The sequence below is a fragment of the Dermacentor albipictus genome, chromosome 6 (assembly GCF_038994185.2).
Source record: "Dermacentor albipictus isolate Rhodes 1998 colony chromosome 6, USDA_Dalb.pri_finalv2, whole genome shotgun sequence".
NCBI lineage: Eukaryota > Metazoa > Arthropoda > Arachnida > Ixodida > Ixodidae > Dermacentor > Dermacentor albipictus.
Window position 1 is genome coordinate 73,015,583 of NC_091826.1, and position 21,668 is coordinate 73,037,250.

The following is a 21,668-nucleotide window of genomic DNA, read 5'->3' on the forward strand; positions in this document are numbered from 1 at the left end:
ACAACCACAGCTCTGATATTGCAGTTTAAGCCCAACTGCACTGAAGCTATGCTCTGCACCTTGTGAACAGCTTGAGAATAAAGCTGCAAAGTGATTTTGTCTGTACTAAAACAGTGTGTAACATGGTAGTCTTGCTATGTTAGCAAATAATGTTATTAAAACATGAGGACTTGAACTAGGAAGCACAACTATCTCTAATGTGAACTCTACCACGTATGTATCAATATATTTGCAGGTAGCGTGAGATATCAGGCCCATACTACACTGCCCTGGCCTAAATTGTACTTTTCTGTTTTCTTTGCTAACTTTGCATATTATGTGCGTATTCAAGAAACTTATTTACACAGTCGTAGACACACTTTACGGCAATCTATATTCATGGTAAAACAAGTGTTCAATATGCTGACATAGCTGTGATGTCACATGAAGACGCTCTTTAAGAAATTCTCATGGCTAGACAGCAATGCTACCTTCCCTCTTGAAGTTTAAGATCACCTACTACCATAAAAAGTTAGAGCAGAAGTGCCCCACAGGGGAATTATCATAGTGCATAGCATTCTTTGTAATCATTACTTATGAAGCCTGTACAGTAACCCTGTGAAACCAAGACTGCCATATTTTAAGAGATCATCATCATCATCATTATCAGCCTGTCTGCGCCCACTGCAGGGCAAAAGCCTCTCCCATGCTTCTCCAACTACACCGGTCATGCACTAATTGTGGCCATGTATTCCCTGCAAACTTCCTAATCTCATCCACCCACCTAACTATCTACCGCTCCCTGCTACGCTTCCCTTCCCTTGGAATCCAGTCCGTAACCCTTAATGACCATCGCTCATCTTCCCTCCTCATTACATGTCCTGCCCATGCCCATATCTTTTTCTTGATTTCAACTAAGATGTCATTAACTCGCGTTTAGTCCCTCACCCAAGCTGCTCTTTTCTTATCCCTTAACGTAACACCCATCATTCTTCTTTCCATAGCTCATTGCATCGTCCTCAATTTAAGAAGCCTTTTAGTAAGCCTCCAGGTTTCTGCTCCATACGCGAGTACTGGTAAGACACAGCTGTTATACACTTTGCTCTTGAGGGATAATGGCAACCTGCTGTTCATGATCTGAGAATTCCTGCCAAACGCACCTCAGCCCATTCTTATTCTTCTGATTATTTCAGTCCCATGATCCGGATCCGCGGTCACTACCTGCCCTAAGTAGATGTATGCACATCCCTGTATGTAATATTGCAAAAAGCTCCATGACTGAGGGAGCGGGAAACCTTTCAATGCAGTTCATGAATCACCATCTGCCATTAAAATTTATTCATAAGTTCATCTACAAAAAAGAAAAAGCCGTCCACCTCCGATTGTTACGGCTTCTTCCCTGTGTGACAGGACATGTGACTGGAGAGGTTTCTTTTGCGCGAAAAGGATGCATTGCAATGCACACAAGGAAAGGGACGCTCTCCAGTGTGACAGCGCCCGTGCCGATTGAGGGTAGCACTGTCAGTGAATCTTTCTGGGCACAGGCGGCACTGGTAGCAACGTTCGCCTGTGTGGCTCCTCACATGCCGTTTCAGGTTGCACCTCCGAGCGAACGTGTTCGGGCAGAGGTAGCACTTGAAGGGGCGCTCGCCTGTGTGTGTGCGCAAGTGTTCCATCATGTACGTCTTGTCGTTAGTCTTGTAAGCACATAGCTGGCACAAATGCAGCCGACCTTGCACTGAAACGAGCAACTGATCCTGCTCCAGGGACCCTGATGGCATGGAACCTGCAGAGTCACAGGGAGCACAGGAAGGCAATGCAAATAATGCATCACAGATGTGATGGAACTAAACTGCTATAGCTGGCAATCAATAAAGGATGGCCACACTTGTAGGCAAAATGTAGCAAACCATGTAGCATTAGTGTCATGCCAGCAGTATACTTGTGCAGCACATCTCGCACAACTTTCTCTCTGCGTGTAAAGAACTATAACCATTCTTAATAGGCACGAACTCGTACAGCCAATACACAGAGGTTGGACTTTGCATGCGATTCTGATATCATGCTTAATATTGTCAAACTACTTTGTATATGCAACACTGCATTATGCATTCATACAAGTGACTATATATGACATGCTTTTTCTGTATTTTTATTTTTCACATTGCAATGCAGCACAATAAGACAGAAACTGATATTTAAACATATGACTTATGATATCTTATTGTATGTTTCCTGGGTGCTAGATTTCATATAAACAATAAAAGGAGTGAGGCACTTGTGATCATGAGCAGTAGGTGCTCCTAATGACAGCTTTCTCACAGTACTTGCCAATTCCTGTCATGTGAAAATGCCACCATGCCTCGGTTTTATAGTCCAGTACCTGCAGCTCTCCTTGCAGGTCGTTGCACTTTGGCATTCATAGCTGTTTCCTCCAAATCATTACAATAAGCATCTTCACCTATCTGTTTCACAGCACGTAGGGAAGCATACTGCACATCTTTAATGGGCAATAACTCAAATTCACCGCCGTTCCCTTTGCAGGTGGCACGAAGTGAGCATCATGTTTAACTCTGGCGGCATCGAGGCATTGCATTCCGGCATTTCCCACCAGCTATATTTCATTCTGTTTCCCATCGCCATCTTAAAACAGCATGCGTCTGAGGTAGTTGAGGCCCCACAACCACGACACATGCCACCTTCTTGTGCCGCAACGATTCTTGACAAGTGGGCGCGCCAAAACTTCTCATCAAAATGCTCCGCCCAAAAGAATCTAGGCCGAGTTCAAGGAATAAAAATGTAAGCTTGCTGAAGCCACAAAAACAACGCGCATCTTGAGTCGCTCTGGCCCAACCAGATCTATGTGCATCAGCATCTTGTGCTGCAATGATTCGCGCAACACTTTACATAACGTAGACATCAACTACAGTTGAGTGTGCCAAATTTTTTAGCAAATGGATTGTACATTTTATCGGTTTGTAGTTTTTTTTATGCATTTTCCTCAAAACGTATCACTGAGGTTCTACTTACTACATACTTTTTAAGCAGCACAATATTTGTACTATGCAGCACAACAAAAGTACAAACCAATATAGTAACATATATGAAAGCATGTGAAAGAAATGAATGTGAAATAGTATGAACGACATTGGGAAAAACATATTTCATGGAGGTGAGAATGGCATAGAGTTTGGTGGTGAATGAGAATACCGCCACACTTTCGTGCATCAAGGAAACAATTCTTGCCCTGTCAGTGACACTGCAAACAGTAGAATAAATGAAACTAGCCAACTCATGTGAATTGTGAGAACGCTTCGACTTGAACGCACAATACAAATAACAGAGACAGACAGGTCTACAAGATAATCCGTGCAGTGCAGTAACACATGCACTGTAGTCCAGGAGGGTCACTGACACCTCTAAAAACTCTATGTACTACTTGAAATCATTGCCAACATAACAATAGAAATGGTGTCTGCGTGTCTCTATCAGCTAGTCATTTGTAAATAGTGTAAACTTTTTTCATCATCATTTTTGCTTTAGTGCAGTGAAAGCAATATGGTGCTTGACAAATTAGGTTCTCTCAGTGAAAGTGGCATACACATATACAATCTGTTAAACATATCTGTGAAGACAACCACAATCCTGCCTGATGTATTACTTGATGACACTACGGTCTCTACCATTACACTGCAGTACCTTTTTGCTCTAGAGCAAATGGATTGATTGCATACAAACCATGCAGAGGCGGCCATCAGTTACTGCAGTCACATCACCGTCACAGTGTTAGATCAGTAATAAATCAAACGGCTTTGTCATGTTGCAGTGCAAACTAACGGATGCTTCCCAAGAATAATCTGGCGAGCTGGATTCCTGGCTATGTCCGAAGCACTTGAATACCCTGCAGTAACGGTGCACAGTTCTGTAACAGCACCAAAATCACTGCAAATCCAGCACATTCAAACACAGTACATTCAAACAAGCATTTTCCCTTTGTGTCAAAAAGCCTATTATGAACTACACTTACCAATATATGATGCCATCTATTCATTACAAACTATTATTCAATCATGCCAAACCTACTTAATAGGACTGGAGGGTAGATGCAGGTGAGCAAGTACAGATTAGCGTACTTCCAGGGAAACCTGTTAGGAAAGTGATAGTGAAAGCCAAGCAATACATGTGGAACAGAGTGAAGGAGGGTTGCCTTGTGGTTATAATGGGCAGAGTGATTAACATACTGATGTGATTGGGGAGAGGGATGACAAAGAAAATAGCCAAAGGGGTTACTGATCTGCGAAATACTTTAAAGGAAGTGCAAATCGAAGTGTGCAGGGTGCCAGAGATTGAAAGGCAAACGTTCGAATTTGAAAGGGCAGTGGCTGCAATAAACAGGGAGATTTGGATGCTAGCTAAGGCAATAAATTTTAGTCACTGACATCAACCGAGAAGTGCACTGAGCAGGCCTCAAAGGCACTTTTGTGTGTCAAGGGATACATTTTAGCGATAGAGTGGCAACACATCGGACGTCGATTCGCGGCATGGGCGGGCCCCAGCCAATCAGGAAGGCAGATTAAGTATTGCATGCAGCAACACACCAGGAAGGAGCAGAATTAGACTATGAGGAGTTTAGAAAAGGCACACAAACGATAAGTATAGAGATAGTAAATTATGTTACACAAACATGCAGGGTTGTCGAAAGCAGTAACGATACCTCAAAATTTCCACACAGTTGATCAACGCTATTAGCATGTACACACTATGACAGTGGCGTAGCCAGAAATTTATTTCAGGTGAGGGGGTGGAATTTCCGCCGACAATTACCACACACACATGCACACACACACACAGAAAGAGAATGGAAGCATCATGCAAAAACTCCTAACACTCAGCGGACAAGAATGCTTTAATGAGGGTGCAAGTTTTGCAGCCACTTCGCATCAAATTATGCTATCATTCTTATGCTATCTTTAAAAGTATTTAAAAAACCAAATTTTGTTTGCAAATTGCTGCATTTATATAACGTTTGTCGATGACCTAGCTGGTACATGACTTGGAAAAATGAACGGCGCTAAAAGTAGGGCCACACAAAAACAAGACAGTGCACTATCATGCGTCTTCTCGTTTGCAGGCCATACTTGTAGCAGCCCACATAACAGTGGAGATCATTATTTTCCTGCCAAGCATTCCAGTACGTGGTACGGCCAGGGCTATGTATGGGAGAGAGCGGGTACTATTTTGCAAGTTTCCTATCACTCAATCGTTCTTTTGGAGTTGTAGGCATGCTATATTATTATTCTAGATTTAAAAATAATGGAATGAAACTCTGCACTAGAATTTCGACAGTATCATATGATGCAAGTTTCACTTACTTTTGGTGACCTGCTGTCCGACTTGTTTGATGAGATGTTTGGAAGTAACTTGCGATCATCTGGCGATCCCGCTCAGGAACTGATGAGGCAGATAGTCTGAAGCAGGGCTGCTTCCTGTTTAGAAGCCTTTGTGAAAATTACGGCAACTGCAGTTTGCAGTAAAATATGGGCCAGTAGCTCCGAGAGATTTGAAAGCATTGCGTCTTCTGACACACGTCTGTTCTGAAAATTGCCGAGACGTTTAGTTAGGATGGGCTCTCCGCAGCAATCAACATGTGTTACGACGTGGCAGGTGAACCTCAGCTAGGCAACTGGCCACAGCTGTCTGGTGTTGAGCAATCGGGCAGTGACGATACGCTCTCCCTATGCACATAATTATCGGCCAACTTCATTCTTGATGCCTTTTATGTGCGTCCCCTTCTCCTCATATCCATCCCCCTACACCCCTTCTTAACATTCTTCTTCGTTAGTCAGTATCACACTCCTGAACATTCACCGGTTTGCTGAATGGTGCAGCGGCCACTGACGTTTCTATATTTCTGTTTATGCGTGGTCTTCAAGGCCATTCTCCTACCTGCCCTCCCGCCTGTTTGTTATGTTGGTTTCTTAGCTTCCCTGGCCCAGCACCACCATCCGTGATATATTTTGCCGTGCGCAAATCAGCATTCTTTTAGAGCAAAGCTTTTTCCTTTTTTTCAAAAGTTTGGGTTAGTTCAAGCGTGCATATACATGGAAGGAGCATTGCAGAAAGGAAAGAAGACGCGAGAAACTCGTTTGGACTTTTGCACTACCTCGAATGCATACAATTCCCTCTGGAGCCCCCTGGGCGTCCATTGCCACATTAGCCTCTTGACAGCTGTAATTACCCATGACCCCCTGCAAGACCACTACAGAAATTGCAGCGCTTATCATTCTCCTACACCCAAGTCCAGAGGGAAGCTAGATAGAATGGTAGAGAGGAGGGGGAAGAGAGGGCAGAGAATGGGTAGAACTGACGCAGTCGCGAAATGAGTGTATAACGGCCTTGCCACAATTAATTCACCATGCCCATACAAGAGGGGGGGGGTGGGAGGGGATAGGAAGGTGACGTGAGAAGGCGAGGAAGCGTTACTACTATAGACAGGACAGCGGTTGTGGGGAAACTGGATAAACAAGTTCTAGGTACGGTGACATGACAACCTGCTCCTCCCTCTTTGGATTGCCACAAGCCCTTGCCTTGCTTTCACATTCAAGCTTTCCCTTTCACCCATGTCTCCCTTTCGGAGCCCCCTCCTGAAACTTTCTGTTCCGTGGCAGCGGGGGGTCTCGTCAAAAAATTTCGGGTGGGTAGAGGGAGGCGGGAGGGGTTTGACCCTCTACCCTGGCTATGCCAATGCCCCCTGACCAAACTGCATCTATGAGATTTGGAGCAGCTGCCTGTTATTGAAAATGTTGGACGGCAAGGGTGCAACAGAATGGGTCAATTGCTGGAGTGTTGTGTTCATTCACCATTTTTTGTTTTTTTTTATGTAAGAGCATAGAGTACGCTAAAGAATCAACCGTTTTTTTTTAAATCAGAAAAGTTATCATCACCGATACTTTTTTGTGATCAAAGTGGCACTTTGCAACCTTTCTACAGTCAATATGGTATCGTTTCTTTCTAGTCATGGACAAAATGACATTCTATGGCAAAATTAGGGAAGAGCAAGGTGTTGCTCTCTACCCACAGCATCTCAGCGACTCAGACGTGGATTTAAGCACCAATGGCACTGGCAATCCCAAAATTGGCAGAGCGTCACCAGGCGTGATTCAGCCGGGACGCAGTTCATCACGTGTGCAAAGCATTTTTGCTCACCCAAGCAAACATTGGTTGCTTAAAAAAAACTGAAGAACCGTAGCTGTATCTTGATTCCCGTCTCTGATGGCGAAGAGGAAACGCAGGATGGTGAAAAAGAAAAGCAGGGTTTTACTTCCTGCCCACTCTGCAGCAGTCCACTCTGCAGCAGTGGTTGAGTGTCGCCGGCATGATCGTAAGATGTGCAGACCGAGGGGAGCTACTGCCTTTTGCTTCAACACATCAAAGAAACTATAGATTACGCAACCTCTGGCACTATACATGCAGGAAAACCGCGCTCATGGGGCCATGCCCATCTGAGCTTGGCTAACCTTTGCACCTGCAGCAGATTATTTCCAAGATAAAACATACGACCAGGGCCGGGCTCGGAAAATCAACTACCAACTTCCCCCGGATGGATCAATCCTTAGGTGCCTTCTATGTGAAGCCAAGGCCAAAGAGCTGTGTTGCTTCCACTGAGGGGCCTCAAAGGTTCAAACTCACAGCACTGATTTAACTCTTATGATCTTCGTTTCATCGAACACAGCTAAGCTATGCGCAGGTAAAGCATGATAGGGTCTAGTCCCCAGCTGCTCGGGTCCGTGGTGTCGCAACACACCAAACGCCTGCTCACACAGACGCCCCTGCGGGCAATATTTCAAAGAATTAAGTCTGTTCTGTAGAGGCATATAAAAATGAATGTATAATGTACAAGTCCAGCATCTTTCATACAGCAACAATTAAGTTTACAGCACTTTCTTTGGACAAAGTATTCGGCATGTGCTGAGTTAGTTTCAATAGAAGCCTTTCGTTTATATGCAACTGTTTCATATTTGTTTGATAAACCAAAATGACCTTGTTACACGGCTTTTGCTCGTTGTCTTCCCACTTTAGCTGTTTCGAGTATTTTTTCTCAATTGAGCGACAGCGAAACAGTGACATTTCAACTCCCTGAAGACAAAAAAAAAATTTTATTAAACTTTTGTTTGGAATATGATCATCAGAAAAGTTATGTTCAAGTAAGCAATACACATGTTAAGAAATCCAGACATATATTCACTTAAAATTAGTATTTCACGTGTTTCTTTTGAGATATATTGTTGGAGAATGATTTAAGATATGATTTGGGAAACTACTCAAATGCAGTAAAAATGTCAGGAAATTATGCAGCTCATTACGGGGCTTCATCAAATGTCAACATGACCTTTTTGAATATGACCAGACTATGGAGCATCATAGCACAATCTTTATTCAGAATGCACAGGCACTGGTCATTTTTTGGCAATCTGTCAGAAAATACAAATATTTCCGGTTTCATCGCCTGCCACCTGGATGGAACTCATTGAATGAGGTACCACTAGTGCACGTGGACGTTTGTAGCTTTTCTACAAGAGCACACCTACTTGTAGGCTACAGTTAAGACTTACTAAAATACACTAAAACAGTGCACAGCTTCCAGTGTAGGGTACAAAAACCAAATAGAAATGCCCGTTTCTGGAAGTGCTTCAACGTTGCAGAATAGGGCCTCAACTGAAGCATGTGATGGTTGCTACAAACACAGCCTAAGAACCATACATTTATGGCCCCTCGAGACAAGAGTATATCAAACAATAGCTTGTTGGACAATAAAAAAGAAAGAAATACACAATAGCTAACAAAAAAAGAGGTATGCCATGGAATATTACAGTGATGATACTAACTAAATACCAGTAGTGAACAAATGAAAATAAATGTGCTTCAAAGAACCAAGTTCACAATAATCGCAAAATATACAATGCAAACAGGTAATTACGCAAAGCCAAATGTGGTGACTCGGTAAGAGACAGTCACCACATAGCTAGTAGAAGAGAAGCCCTAATTAACACTATAACGACAAAGTAAGACAGGACAAGCACCACTACCAAATGCTTTATTAGGCCTTCAAATTTGCTTTTATACTGCACAAGATACTCCAATATGCGTCGAACTGCAGGACCACAGGTGAAAACAGAAAGGAAACAAATAACAGTTTTTTAGTTTCATACCCCAAGTTTCAACAAGGCGCTTTCTGAACTATACACGACTAACAACTAGGCACTGACTAGCCACTGATACATTTTTCTCTATTTTTGTTATTGTGGTAGTGTTCTAATATTTTTGGCGCAATTGCGTTCTTGCTTTGCCCTATAATCTCTATACCCACGTATCTGTTGCACAACACAAGCAAAAGTAAAGAAGATTGTGGAGAGAACCTCACAACACATTTTGTTGATTGTGCCACTGGTGTGGAGTATGCATACTTTTGTCTTGTGGCAAGTCCTACATATGACAAACTGACCAATGTGTAAATGACCGTAAACGAGAACATGCATCATCAGGAATAAAGAAGGCATGCATTTGCCTGCACATTGTGATTCCTGCAGATGTGAGCCGCTCTTCTCAGACGTATAGATTACAGGCCCTAAAATCATGTTTGCCAATTTCTTTCTTTAATGCGAAAACATTACGTGCCCCATGACATTGTCAGCATCGCCACTGAGAGATCGTACCAAAATGGCCAACAGCTCGAAGAGTAAAAACATGTCAAAGAATGCTCGCATTAGCGTCAAATTTTTCAGGGAGGTTACTGTAAACAAAGAAAATTATTAGCTTTAAAAATAAAATTTTTAAAATTTTAGTCAGGATGGGAATCGAACCTAGGCCTCCGGGGTACGAGACGAGCACGCTTCCCCGATGCCACGGCGGCTCAATGGTTCTGGTTAGCTAAAGATGTGCCTAGCGTGCGGGTCATCGCACATGTCACGTCGAAAGGTGAGGCCTAGTAAGTACGTCATTAGGAACGTGAAAACACAGCTAATGAGGAGGAAGTGGCGCCACGTCGTGAATCCATGAAATGATCGCATCAAGTAAAAAGTATTAATGTCCAATCGAACGCTGCTGAGCGATCCTTCAAGTTATGACCCCTCATAGGAAGTGACCTCATTGAGATGCTTGGCGTGTTCTCATTTGGTTTTATTGAGGCGCAGTTAGAATGTAGGCGAGAACTCGTGCGAACAAGGAACGTGTGGAAAAAGAACATTCCACCAAAGGGACTATAATGCTTTTGCATTCCCAAGCTTAAGCAGTCTTAAGTTTCTCTGCCGAATTTTTTTTTTCACGATTATTAATAACAGGTCGGAGTCCAATATAAGCAAAAGTATTGTCTTGCAGACCAATCTAGGAGCTAGTCAGTGCCTAATCTCGGCTATATCCTGCGGAATGCGCACAAAAAAGCTGACATGTATTATTAAATTTCGTTCCTTCATACAGTCCCAATGCAATTGACCAAAAAAAAAGGAATTTATTTATTTCCTTACAAAAGACCTTACGGGCACCCGTAGGAGCGTGACGTAAGGGGGGGTATAAACGGAAACAGTACTATAAGAGCTAGTAAACATATTATGTTGCAAGTGGCACTTATACATTTCTAATACAAAGCATTTAAACACAAGAGATACAGCATACTTTCAAAATGTAACTGATGCGCAGCACAAACCATAATGCAACTGAGAAATAACAATGAAAAGCAATAAGTCGCTGAACAGATTACAAGGGTGTTACTGAAAGATGACTGCTGACTTGGTTGCGGAAGGAATCATGGTTTGTTAAGGAAGCGATAGCACCAGGCAAATCGTTCCACAGAGAAATGACACGTGGAAGCGCTGAGCTGTTGTAGGTTAATATGTGACCGAAGATGCGCGAGTAACTGAAATTGTTATGGAGCCGTTTTGACTTGCGCAAAGGCCTTTCGAGAGGTAGTGGAGACAGCCTATTACCATGAACGTACTTGTGGAACAAACAGAGAGGTGTGATGCAACGGCGAGGTTCAAGTGAAATGATGTCATGATATTGTTTAACCTCAGTTACGCTATGAGAATAGTTATAATCGCAAGAAATAAAATGTGCTGCCCTGTTCTGTACGGCTTCTAGCATATCGATTAGATATTTTTGATGAGGCGGCCACACAGGGATTGCAAATTCTAGTTGAGGCCGGACAAATGTTGCATATGCAAGCTTCCAGATGCTGGTTGGGGCGTTTTTTAAGTTTCTTCGTAAATACCCCAAAGTTCGTGAGGCTTTGGCACAAATGGTGGTGACGTGGGATGCCCAGGACAGGTTAGGAGCGAGGTGAACTCCGAGATATTTATACGAAGATGCTTCCGAGACCTGAGAGTAGTTGCATAACTTTCGCACCCACACATTCTACTGTGCTCTGGTTTCAATTATATGTTTCTGTTTTCTTTGCTAATTTTTATGTGTAAATTCAGAAAACTTATTTGCACAGTCATGAGCTCATTTCAAGCCGATCCACCCTCAAGGTAAGTCAAACCTTCAATATGCTGGCATAGCAGTGAAATCACATAAAGGGGGTATTTAGGAAATTCCCATAGACAGTGCAGTCAACTTTCTTCTAGATAATACTGCAAGAAAATCTATGGTTCAGAGATCTGGAAACCTCTCAACACAGTTTATGAATCTCGCACTGCAATAAAACATTGATATATCGGTTGATCTACAAAAGAACTTCACGCACCGGAGCTTTATTTTAGGGCTTCTCCCCTGTGTGATCGGACACGTGATACAAGAGCTGGTCTTTCCGCAAAAAGGACTGGCCACAGTGCATGCAGGAAAAGGGACGCTCTCCTGTGTGCGTGAACACATGTCGCTTTAGGGTGTAACTTCGAGAGAATGTCTCCGGGCAGAGGTGGCAGCGAAAAGGGCGCTTGCCCGTGTGTGTGAGCAGATGCTGCTTCAGGTTGCAATTCTTTGTGAACGTGTTCGGGCACAGGTGGCACTTGTAGAGACGCTCTCCCGTGTGGGCGCGCACATGCCACTTTAGGGTGGTGCTGTCGGAGAATGCCTTCGAGCACAGATGGCATGGGAAAGGGCGCTCGCCCGTGTGGCTGCGCATGTGCCGTTTCATTTCCGAAGCGCGACCGAATGTGCTCGAGCATAGGTGGCACTTGAAGGGGCCCTTGCGTGCACGTGTGCTCGTGTGTTCGTCTGCGCAGTGCTTTTCTTCAGTCTTGACAGCGAGCGGCCCACAGGAATGCAGTTCACCATGCATGGACACGTGTGACTGGCACTGCTCCAAGGGGGACCCCGACGATGAGCAATCTGCATAGCCACAAGGAGCACGAGAAAGCAACGCAAATGAGGCGTTACAAACTTGATGGAACTAAACTGCTACAGGTAGCAATAAAAAAAAATGGTCTCCAGTCCACGCTCTGCAGGTGGTTGGACAGCGAAACTGTAAGCGACAACGACAACGATTACCCTTCACGATGTAACTTGAAATTATTCACATGGTAACATTCACATGCGCTTCCCCTAATTATTAGCCTAAGACGTTTCAATGGCCTGTGACTTGGCTTGCGCCACTACTTCGTGCACCTACAAAGAGTGGACCAGAGAGAAGAGAAATGCACTTAACCACACTTTTGCCACACTTTGTATGCACGCTGCTCTTCAGGAGTCCTCACTATACATGGCCTTCCCATAGTACTGTCACAACACAAGTCAGTTGCTAGGCAGGTTCTTTTTTTAGATATGGAAGCGGTGTTACGTCAGTCCCTGCTTTATGCTGAGAAGCAGCAGTTGTCCCTTCCTGGCAGCCGCAGCTTATGCAACTGTTCTCTTAACCAGGAAACACTCGTGGCCAATGCTATGTTCGAAGGCGAGCTTTCTGCTTCTTTTGGTTCTTTCCCCCATAAAGTGGCATCGCTGCTGCCGTGGATGTGAGCACCACCTGCGTCTGCCGCAGGGAACCCAGCGGCATGCATGCCTCCCGCTGATGCCACAGATGTGAATGCCACCTGCTGGTGCTGCAAGGAACGCAGTCACACAAGCGGAACACGTCTCCCAAGTTTTTGCCTATGGAGATGACGGACCAATTAGAGGCAGAGCTACGCAGGTTTCCCGTAAAAAAGATTGCCATGGTTGGTGGCAAAATATGCTATAACCTTGGACTACACAACCCATCGATTACTGTCATGGCAACAGTGCACTGATGCAGCATGTCCAATAGAAGTTCCTATCTCTGTATACAAAAATAACTATCTTAGATACACACAAACTGCTGCTGGCAATACATAAAGACCGGATTTGGCACGCAATCTTGATATTATGCCTATAATATAAAACTACTCTTTATATGCAACAATGCATATATACTCGCCTATTAAACTAAGTATTACATGTTCTTCACACCACGAGGCTCAACAAAACCATCAACTAATATTTGAACACGTGATAATTGTGGAATATGAAAGAAAGAATCAATCTGAAAGAAAATGAAAGACGTATAAAATGAAAACAGAAATGAACAAAGCATTCATAAATGTCAGAATGAACCACATTTGTTGACGGAGGAGAAATCAGCCATATTTCAGTGCATTAAACAAAGTATTGTTTGTCGTTATTAGTGCATTATAAATATTTACTATAATCATCTTTGTATTGCCTCATCAAAAGCAATATGAAACTAAAAACTACAGAAGGTAACCTACCAACCAGTTTATATTTTTGTCACTAACACTGCTGAACACAAGCACAAACTACTGGAAATATATGACAGGCAAAAACCCACACTATATATTACCTTGACTGAACTACATTCTCACATGGCAAAGTTGCAGTACTGCATTCCTGATGCATTCCAGTACAGTGCAATACAGTGGAGTACATTTGTTCCAGACAAGAAAGTCATTGGTCTTAATCAGTATACAGTCATATCACTGCTGCAATGCTAAATCAAGCCTATATCAAACTGTGTCATGCAACAGAGCAAACAAGTGAATTCTTTCAGTGAAGAATCTGGTCAGCTGGTTTCCTGGCAAAGCCTGAAGCGCACATTTCGGAGGACATTTTCAAAGAGGCATGGACACACCTGTAACAACATAAAGGTCAATATCAAAGCCAGCACAAATGGTAACAATACAGACAAACTTTTCCCCTTCATATCAACAGAAATATTTAAGCTGGGGCCATGATGTTACACTTCACAGCACATTAGGATCTCACGTAGCTATTGTGAACAATTATTCATGAACTCATGCAAAGCCTCTGCTGAAGACTGGAATATATATATATTTTTTTTTCAATGTAAAAGCACTGTTGTCTTGAACAGATTTCTATTTGCTCACAGCCTTGATAACAACAACACCTTTTCCAAACACCATGTGTCCCAATGCTGAATGAGCCAGCGCACATTAAAAGCTTGATTGGCGAGTACTGGTGAAGTCTCTTCTACAGTCACTGAAGAATTAGATGTTCCTTGACTTTTTCATCACTAAAAAGCTCCAGAGAAACGAGGACAACTTGCCATGTTGTAATGCCAGATTACAGTTCCAGATACGGTCTATACAAAGGCTTTACGTATTTGCATAAAAAAGTCACACACTTGCTGAAAAGTGCCCTGCATGCGTTAATAAGACCATGTGAGAAGTATTTTTCCTGGTTAGAGAATAACGCAATCCACAAAGCTGAAAACACCAGACGAGATATCTCTATAGCCTACTCAGTGGCGCAAGATCTTCATTCAAACAGCAGAAAGTTCCTGGTGACGTGCTCCAATGCGAATTGACTGCTACAGTGCCAAAGTATAATTAACTACTACGCATTTCACTAGAATGCACACACCATTAGAACCCATTTGACCATATTCCTGCGCACTCTAGCCCCTACGCAGTGGTTTGGGGTGGCTAGATGACTACTGCTACTGCTATAATCATTTTCATAGCCACAAGCAAGTCTTATCCATCGTGCCTTCTTTCCATGTAAGAACTTATTCATTAACAGGTGGTTAGAGTAGCACATGCCCTAACCTGAGGATGAGAACTTGAACAAGACTGCTAGTTCTTACAGTCAACTCTCATTACAATGGATTCTGATAACCCAATAAAAACATCCATTTTATCCTAAGTTTGTAATATCTGAAACGCCTCACTTCCAAAACTTTCGTCGCAATGTTTAACAACTTTATATCAAAGAGTGAGTGACGAACTTCCAAAGTAAAAATGAAACGCAAAAGTTGCAGTTTCGGCCAAAAAGCGAAGCACCGGTTGCGATAGCAAATTAAGCAAGATAAGCGCGGCGGCGGCAGCAAGCTAATTGACCTTTGTGCTGTCTCTCGCTTCAACGCAAACTGAACATTGAAAGCACAGCATATGCGAAGCTACCGGCACTGGGCACACTTTGTCCACATTGCAGATCACTTTCAAGAAACGGCATCTGTGCGGCTGCACCGTTAACAGTAGCCACTGGAGTAGACCCCCCCCCCATTGCCCCACAATTTCTTTCCCCCCGTGCCTCACACGCGAAAGACGGTGCGCTTCCACCCCGCTTTCCTCCCTCCCTTGCGCTCAAGATATTGAGCCGCAATCGTTGGCTGACCCTCGCAAGTCAGTTGCCAGCCCGTGTCAACAAGGCAAATGTTTGTTTCATACACCTGATTTTTACAAAAATTGCCACTAATTTCGTTTGCTGTAGCCGGTAGTCCATTGTAGCATGGTCCATTAAAAGCAAACTTCATAGCATTAATAAAACAAGTAGAACAAACTAAGGCTTAAATATGGTCTGTTATATCCGAAAGTCTGTTGTACACGGGTCTATTGTGAAGAGCGTAGACTGTAAAGTAAAACGCATGATCTTTATGATAGATTACATTTTGCACAAACCCAAATTGTTTCTCAGCAACAAGCATTTTACTAGCAGCAATACTTTTTCAAGTGTGTCATTTTCAAGAGAGGTTAAGTTCGGATTTTCTGACCAGCTATACCGTGGATAAAACCACTTCCAATATGAGTTCAACACATGAAATGCATTATCAGCGTATAAAACATGTTGTGCAGTCTAACAAAGAGAATTTAATAATAAACTTGTCTTCAAGTGTTATGCACAGCTTTTCTCACGGAAGCGTGGAAGCTGTAAACATGCTGCAGTGGAAAGCTATGGGTGTGCCTCGAGAATGTGTAATGATACTCCTCTCTTGCTTTGTCTGCCATTATCAACACCTTGCTGGTTAGTTTAGGCAAATCGTCAACCATTACATCCAAGCTAACAGAGAATTTAACAAAGAGAATTTAATATGTCTTCAAGCGTTATGCACAGCTTTTCTCACGGAAGCGTGGAAGCTGTAAACATGCCGCAGTGGAAAGCTATGGGTGTGCCTCGAGAATGTGTAATGATACTCCTCTTGTTTTGCCTGCCATTATCAACACCTTGCTGGTTAGTTTAGGCAAATCATCAACCATAAAATCCAAGATGGCTGAACAGCACGGTGTGAATTTCGTGCATGTGGAAAGTTCTTTGCATCATTTTAGTGTAGGGCAAACCAAAATGTGACGAGAAAAACACACTCCATCTAAAACATAAAAATCCTGAATTTTCAATTCTGTGAAAGGCCTGACTTAGGCACTTATGTCGCACACAGCTTCATGCAAAAGCCCGACCCAGGCCCAAGGGCACCAGGCCTGGGCCTGTCAGAAATCGCTTTACCCGACCCGGGCCTGTGCAGTACTCTAATCTTTACATCACCTGCTATTTGCTGCATGGGCATAACTAATGCAAAGAAGTAGGTTCTAATAGGCAGCTACAATATCCCCCCACCCACCCCTCTTGTGAACAACTATGTCAATAGACTTCCTGAAACTAGAAAAAACATATTATTCAACAGAAGCTTATTATGTCAAATATCTAGCTGTAGTACTATGCAGGACACTACATAACTGCGTTATATGTGATTGCATGAAGTCTGCAGGCACAGTGGTATAAAAGGAACCGCTGGAATTTATGTTCATGCTGCAAGCCTGGCTATGCCAATTACAATTTCACAAAATGCACGAAATACACATATGCCTGAAGTCATGGTCCAATACGGCTGCAGTATGTCAAGTGAAATCTATAAGGCCACTTGGGAGAAATGTCTTGATAGTATAAAACCTATACAACTTGAACGTTCATTGCACTCTTAAGAAAAAAAAAGGGGGGGTTTACAAGATACCTTAGGCAAACACCCATTGAAAAAGAATAACTCTTCAGGGCTTGACTCTAATTGTAAGCTGCAAGCAGATGCACTGAAATCTTGAGTAACCCCCAACAATGCATGGCCCATATACGCATACATGACTAGTATATCTCATGTGCGCCTGTATAGTAGAGCTAATTGCATATAACTTGGCCCTCAAGTTCTACAGCAATAAATATAACCAGATTTTCTTTCTCCATCGAGATGCTATCCATAGATGCAGCTCATGAGCATCTAGACTGCAACATTCTCAATCATGTATTGAAAGAATAAAGTCTACTTGGCCATCGCAAAATAAATTCTGGCATCACAATTCCAGCACAACACATACGCAATGATTGTCTTAGCTGTACAAGAGAATTTGCACAGCATACATACTTTATTTATCATACATTACAGGCGATTGAGCAGAGCATGACTGTGCATCCATTTGGATTCGTCGATTTTGCAACCATAAGCACTTTGCATCTTTGGAGGCCTCCTAACACTCCACGCAATATTGTGACAGCAAGACAGTGGTGGTGCTCTTAAGCTGTACTGTAGCATGAATTCCGCACGCCTTCCCAACTCTTGGTGGGGTGCCAAGGATAACTTCAAATTTACCACGCCCAGGTTCAATTTCTTGTAGGGGCTAGATTTTTTTAATCCTTTTTATGCGATCATCATATCCAGGCTATATAGAAAAATCAAAGTGAGGCAGGGTATCCAAATATGCTTTTTGCATTTAACAAAGATGACAAACCACCCCAAGGTTACAACCTTGGTTCATTGCATGCCAGCCAAGTGCTTGGCCCCAGAAATATGTCAGCTCCTTCAAGTGCACTACACAACATTTGAATCACACAAGTGCCTTCCATCCTCAAGCTGTGCCCACTGTATGGCAGGTTAGTCAACAGCGGCAAAAGAATTGTAGTCCAAAGCCAAGCCTTTGGTCTCAGAAAGGTACAGCACAATTGTGACAATGGACGCTAAATAGTGGGGGAGAAAAATAAAGATGGTTCTTTTTTTGCTTTGATGAACTACATGCTACTAGCACATGAAATTCTTCCTACACAAAAGGGAAGCAAACACAATTAAGGCCAGGGCAAGAAATTGTAGAGAAACTGCAACCTTGAGTCAGTGATAGGCATGCAGTTCATCTCGGCCTGTGAACACCAGTCATATGACTGAACGAATGCTTATCGAACCAATGCTAAACCACAGTCTTCACGGTGCCCACTGCACAGGGCTGATGGATTCTCAGTTTTCCATATTCATTTTTTTTTTAATCTAAGCAACTCTGAGTGACATATAGATAAGTGTGGTATGTCATAGAAAGGGATAGGATCTATCCAGTCTTTAATTTAATTGAAGTGATGAACTTAAGTGCCTACACCAGTAAGCCTCCACAACAATTTGTCCACCAGTGCATATCTGGATATCATAGCAGCTGGTTCTGGCTAGAGGCAAAACCCACTGACACCATTTGAAGACCTGATACCAGCTCGAGTTGATATCCCCACACGACATCAGTAAACATCACCGATGGCTTCTGAAAAGTTCCAGTGCCAAGTTGATCATGTCATTGCCATGGTGTCCCAATGACAACCAGGGTTATGGAGTTTGCTAATGCTCAACTGCAAGTCCAATACAGGACATTTTAAGATAAAGAACCAGTTCCGCTTAAGCTATGCATTCCAACTCAAGAATAGCTTGAGAACATTTCAGCTGTAACAACATTCTGTAGTGGAACAGTGCACAACATGTCCCACTGCCTAACAAGTCCAACATGTATTCTTGTATTAATAAATAAAACTTAAAATTAAATGATGGTGTTTTACGTGCGAAAACCACAATCTGATTATGAGGCATGCAGTAGTGGAGGACTCCGGAAATTTGGACTACCTGGGGTTCCTTAATGTGTACCTAAATCTAAGTACATGGATGCTTTCGTATTGTGGCTCCATCAAAATGCTTAGCAGCCCAACACCATAGCTACTAAGCAACCACGGCAGGTAAACAAGATCTTGCTATTTACACATCAGCACATTAACTGGAAAGCAGAATAATATCAAATGGAAACTATGTCATCAATCTGCTACTAAATTTACAGGAAAGTCAAGAAATATTTCCCGTTCTACTACTCATTAAAGCCTGGTTTCAAGTGGACATACCTGTTTTATTTGCTAACTTCATACGTAACGACCAATTTCAAGAAATATATACCTTCAAGGTCATGAACATATTTTAGGCCAATCCATTAAAAGCAAGCCAAATCTTCAATATGCTGTACAGCTGTGAAGTCACATAAAGAGATTCTTTATGAAATTTAATAAATGGTGGAGTAACTTCCAATTACAGGGGTGTGCATATTTCGCTTGCAGTGTTCAAAAAAAGATTTTGCACTTACTTCTGCATTATACTTGCTTGAATTTCACATTATACTTTATTGAAATCGCATTTTAGAGTCTAGATCACTCAGTGTAACACATAGAACAGTTACTTGTGAGCAATCAACACAGTTACGTGTTGCCCATTCCCCTCAGACATGCAGCAACCCTCCCTGAATGGCTGCTTTCTGCAGCTACCAGCAGGCGGAAACACAAGTATGCGCTAGCGCCGTCTTCGCAGTAGCCATTTTCCTCACAGACTAAAGCAGTTTATAATTCTTTTCTTTAAAAAACAGTCAAGTAACTGTGCCAAGTGTTACATCTAGTGATGCAATCTTTCAGTGGAATTTGGGCAAGAACAGTGCAGCGGCATGTGCCCAATCATTTTTTGAGGACTTGAAGCGAAATATGCACACTTCCGTATGTAATATTACAACAAAATCTATGAGTGAGAGAGCAGGAAAGCTTTCAATGCAGTTCATCAACCATCATCTGCCATGAAAAATTTATTTATCAGTTGATCTAAAAAAAAGAAAGGCAGCTGCCTCCGATTTTTACGGGTTCATCCCTGCATGACAGGCCATGTGATTGGAGAGGTTGCTTTTCCGCGAATAGGATGCGCCGCAGTGCACACAGATATAGGGACGTTCTCCATTGTGGCTGCGCACGTGCCGCGTCAGGTTGCAACTCTGAGTGAACCTCTTCGGGCAGAGGTGGCACTTGTAAGGACGCTCGCCCGTGTGTATGCGCAGGTGTGCCTTCATGTGGTCTTTGGACTCGGTCACATAGGGGCACAGCCGGCAGGAATGCAATGAGCCACGCATGGACGCGAGCGACTGGTCCTGCTCCAGGGACTCCGATGGCAAGGAACCTGCAAAGTCACAGGGAGCACAGAAAGGTGATACGATAATGCATCACACATATGGTGGAACTAAAGTGCTACCAGTGCAAATGAAAAAGGATGGCCACACTTGTAGGCAAAATGTATGATAACCTGGGACTACTCAAACCATGTAGCATTACTGTCATGCCAGCACTATGTTTGTGCAGCACATGTCTCGCACAGGCTTCTATCTCTCTACTTGTAAATAACAATAACCACTCTTAATAGATACAAACTCGTGCAGCCAATACATAGAGGTCGGACTCTGCACGCAATTCTGATGCCATGCTTAATATAGTCAAATTACTTTGTGTATGCAACACTGCATTATGCATTCACAAAAGTACCTACATATTACTTGCTTTTTCTTTTATTTTTTTTTCACATTACAATGTAGCACAGAAAAGCTTAAACTGACATTTAAACCCATGAAGCATAAAAAAATGAAATATGAATATCAATAAAAGAAGTTATAGAAACAGACGCTCAGTTTTAAGGAATCCGTTTTTTATGGCGCAACAAAATACTAATCCCCAGGAGTGTTTACACCTGCGGCAGTTACTTCCAAAAGTGCATGAAAATTTTGTAAGCAAAAAGTTTCAATCTGAGCAATCTCTAAAAGTGCGAGTCCCAATGCCAGCAACAATGAGAAGTGAGAGCTTGCAAATAGGGGAAAGCAGAACATTGGCTGGCTTTTGCAGGAGAGAGTGCAACTTTCATTAACCATCTGCGTTTTGACCATTTCAGCCACTCTTGGAGATAAAAATCTGTTACATGTGCGTGTTCCTGCGTACACCTTACATGTATTTCTAGTGCTGGTTTCTTTATAATTACACACATATGTCATGCCATGCCATCGGCATCTGATTCTGCCAATAGACAAGCCAAGTGATGCAAAACAAAACAACTTTCTTGCATGCACATGAGAGTGGGTTCCTTACGTCATGCAATATTATACCAGTATTATACTCGCTAAAATCGAAAACTTAGCTGCAGATGGTAAGTTACAATAAGTAACTTAAATGCGCAGCTAAGTCTTCAGTTGTTATGAGTAGACAAGTGGCACCTGTCTGACAATGAATACAGCAGAACCTATAGTAGTTCAATATTAAAATAAAGAAAGGCCCAGCAGCAATGCATATTAATGAAAGGTTACATGTTAAGATATCCCACTGTCATGTTTTTGCCACATGGAGCGTTAGACGTC

The 21,668-nt window shown here is 42.7% G+C and overlaps 2 long non-coding RNA genes across 3 annotated transcripts in view; both read right to left on the minus strand.

Annotated features, from left to right (window-relative positions):
- Window positions 1–1,294: 1,294 nt before the first annotated feature.
- On the minus strand, window positions 1,295–7,803 carry LOC139061188 (uncharacterized). The gene is made up of 2 exons (XR_011515242.1): window positions 5,352–7,803; window positions 1,295–1,765 (listed from the first exon to the last, which is right to left on the minus strand). It is a non-coding gene; the product is annotated as an uncharacterized lncRNA (long non-coding RNA).
- A 1,253-nt stretch (window positions 7,804–9,056) lies between these two features.
- The window catches only part of LOC139061189 (uncharacterized), a 33,873-nt gene continuing 21,261 nt past the window's right edge, over window positions 9,057–21,668 (minus strand). For both annotated transcript variants that reach the window (XR_011515244.1, XR_011515243.1), the window contains one exon: window positions 9,057–12,300. This is a non-coding gene — a long non-coding RNA (uncharacterized lncRNA). The remainder of the gene's footprint in view (window positions 12,301–21,668) is intronic.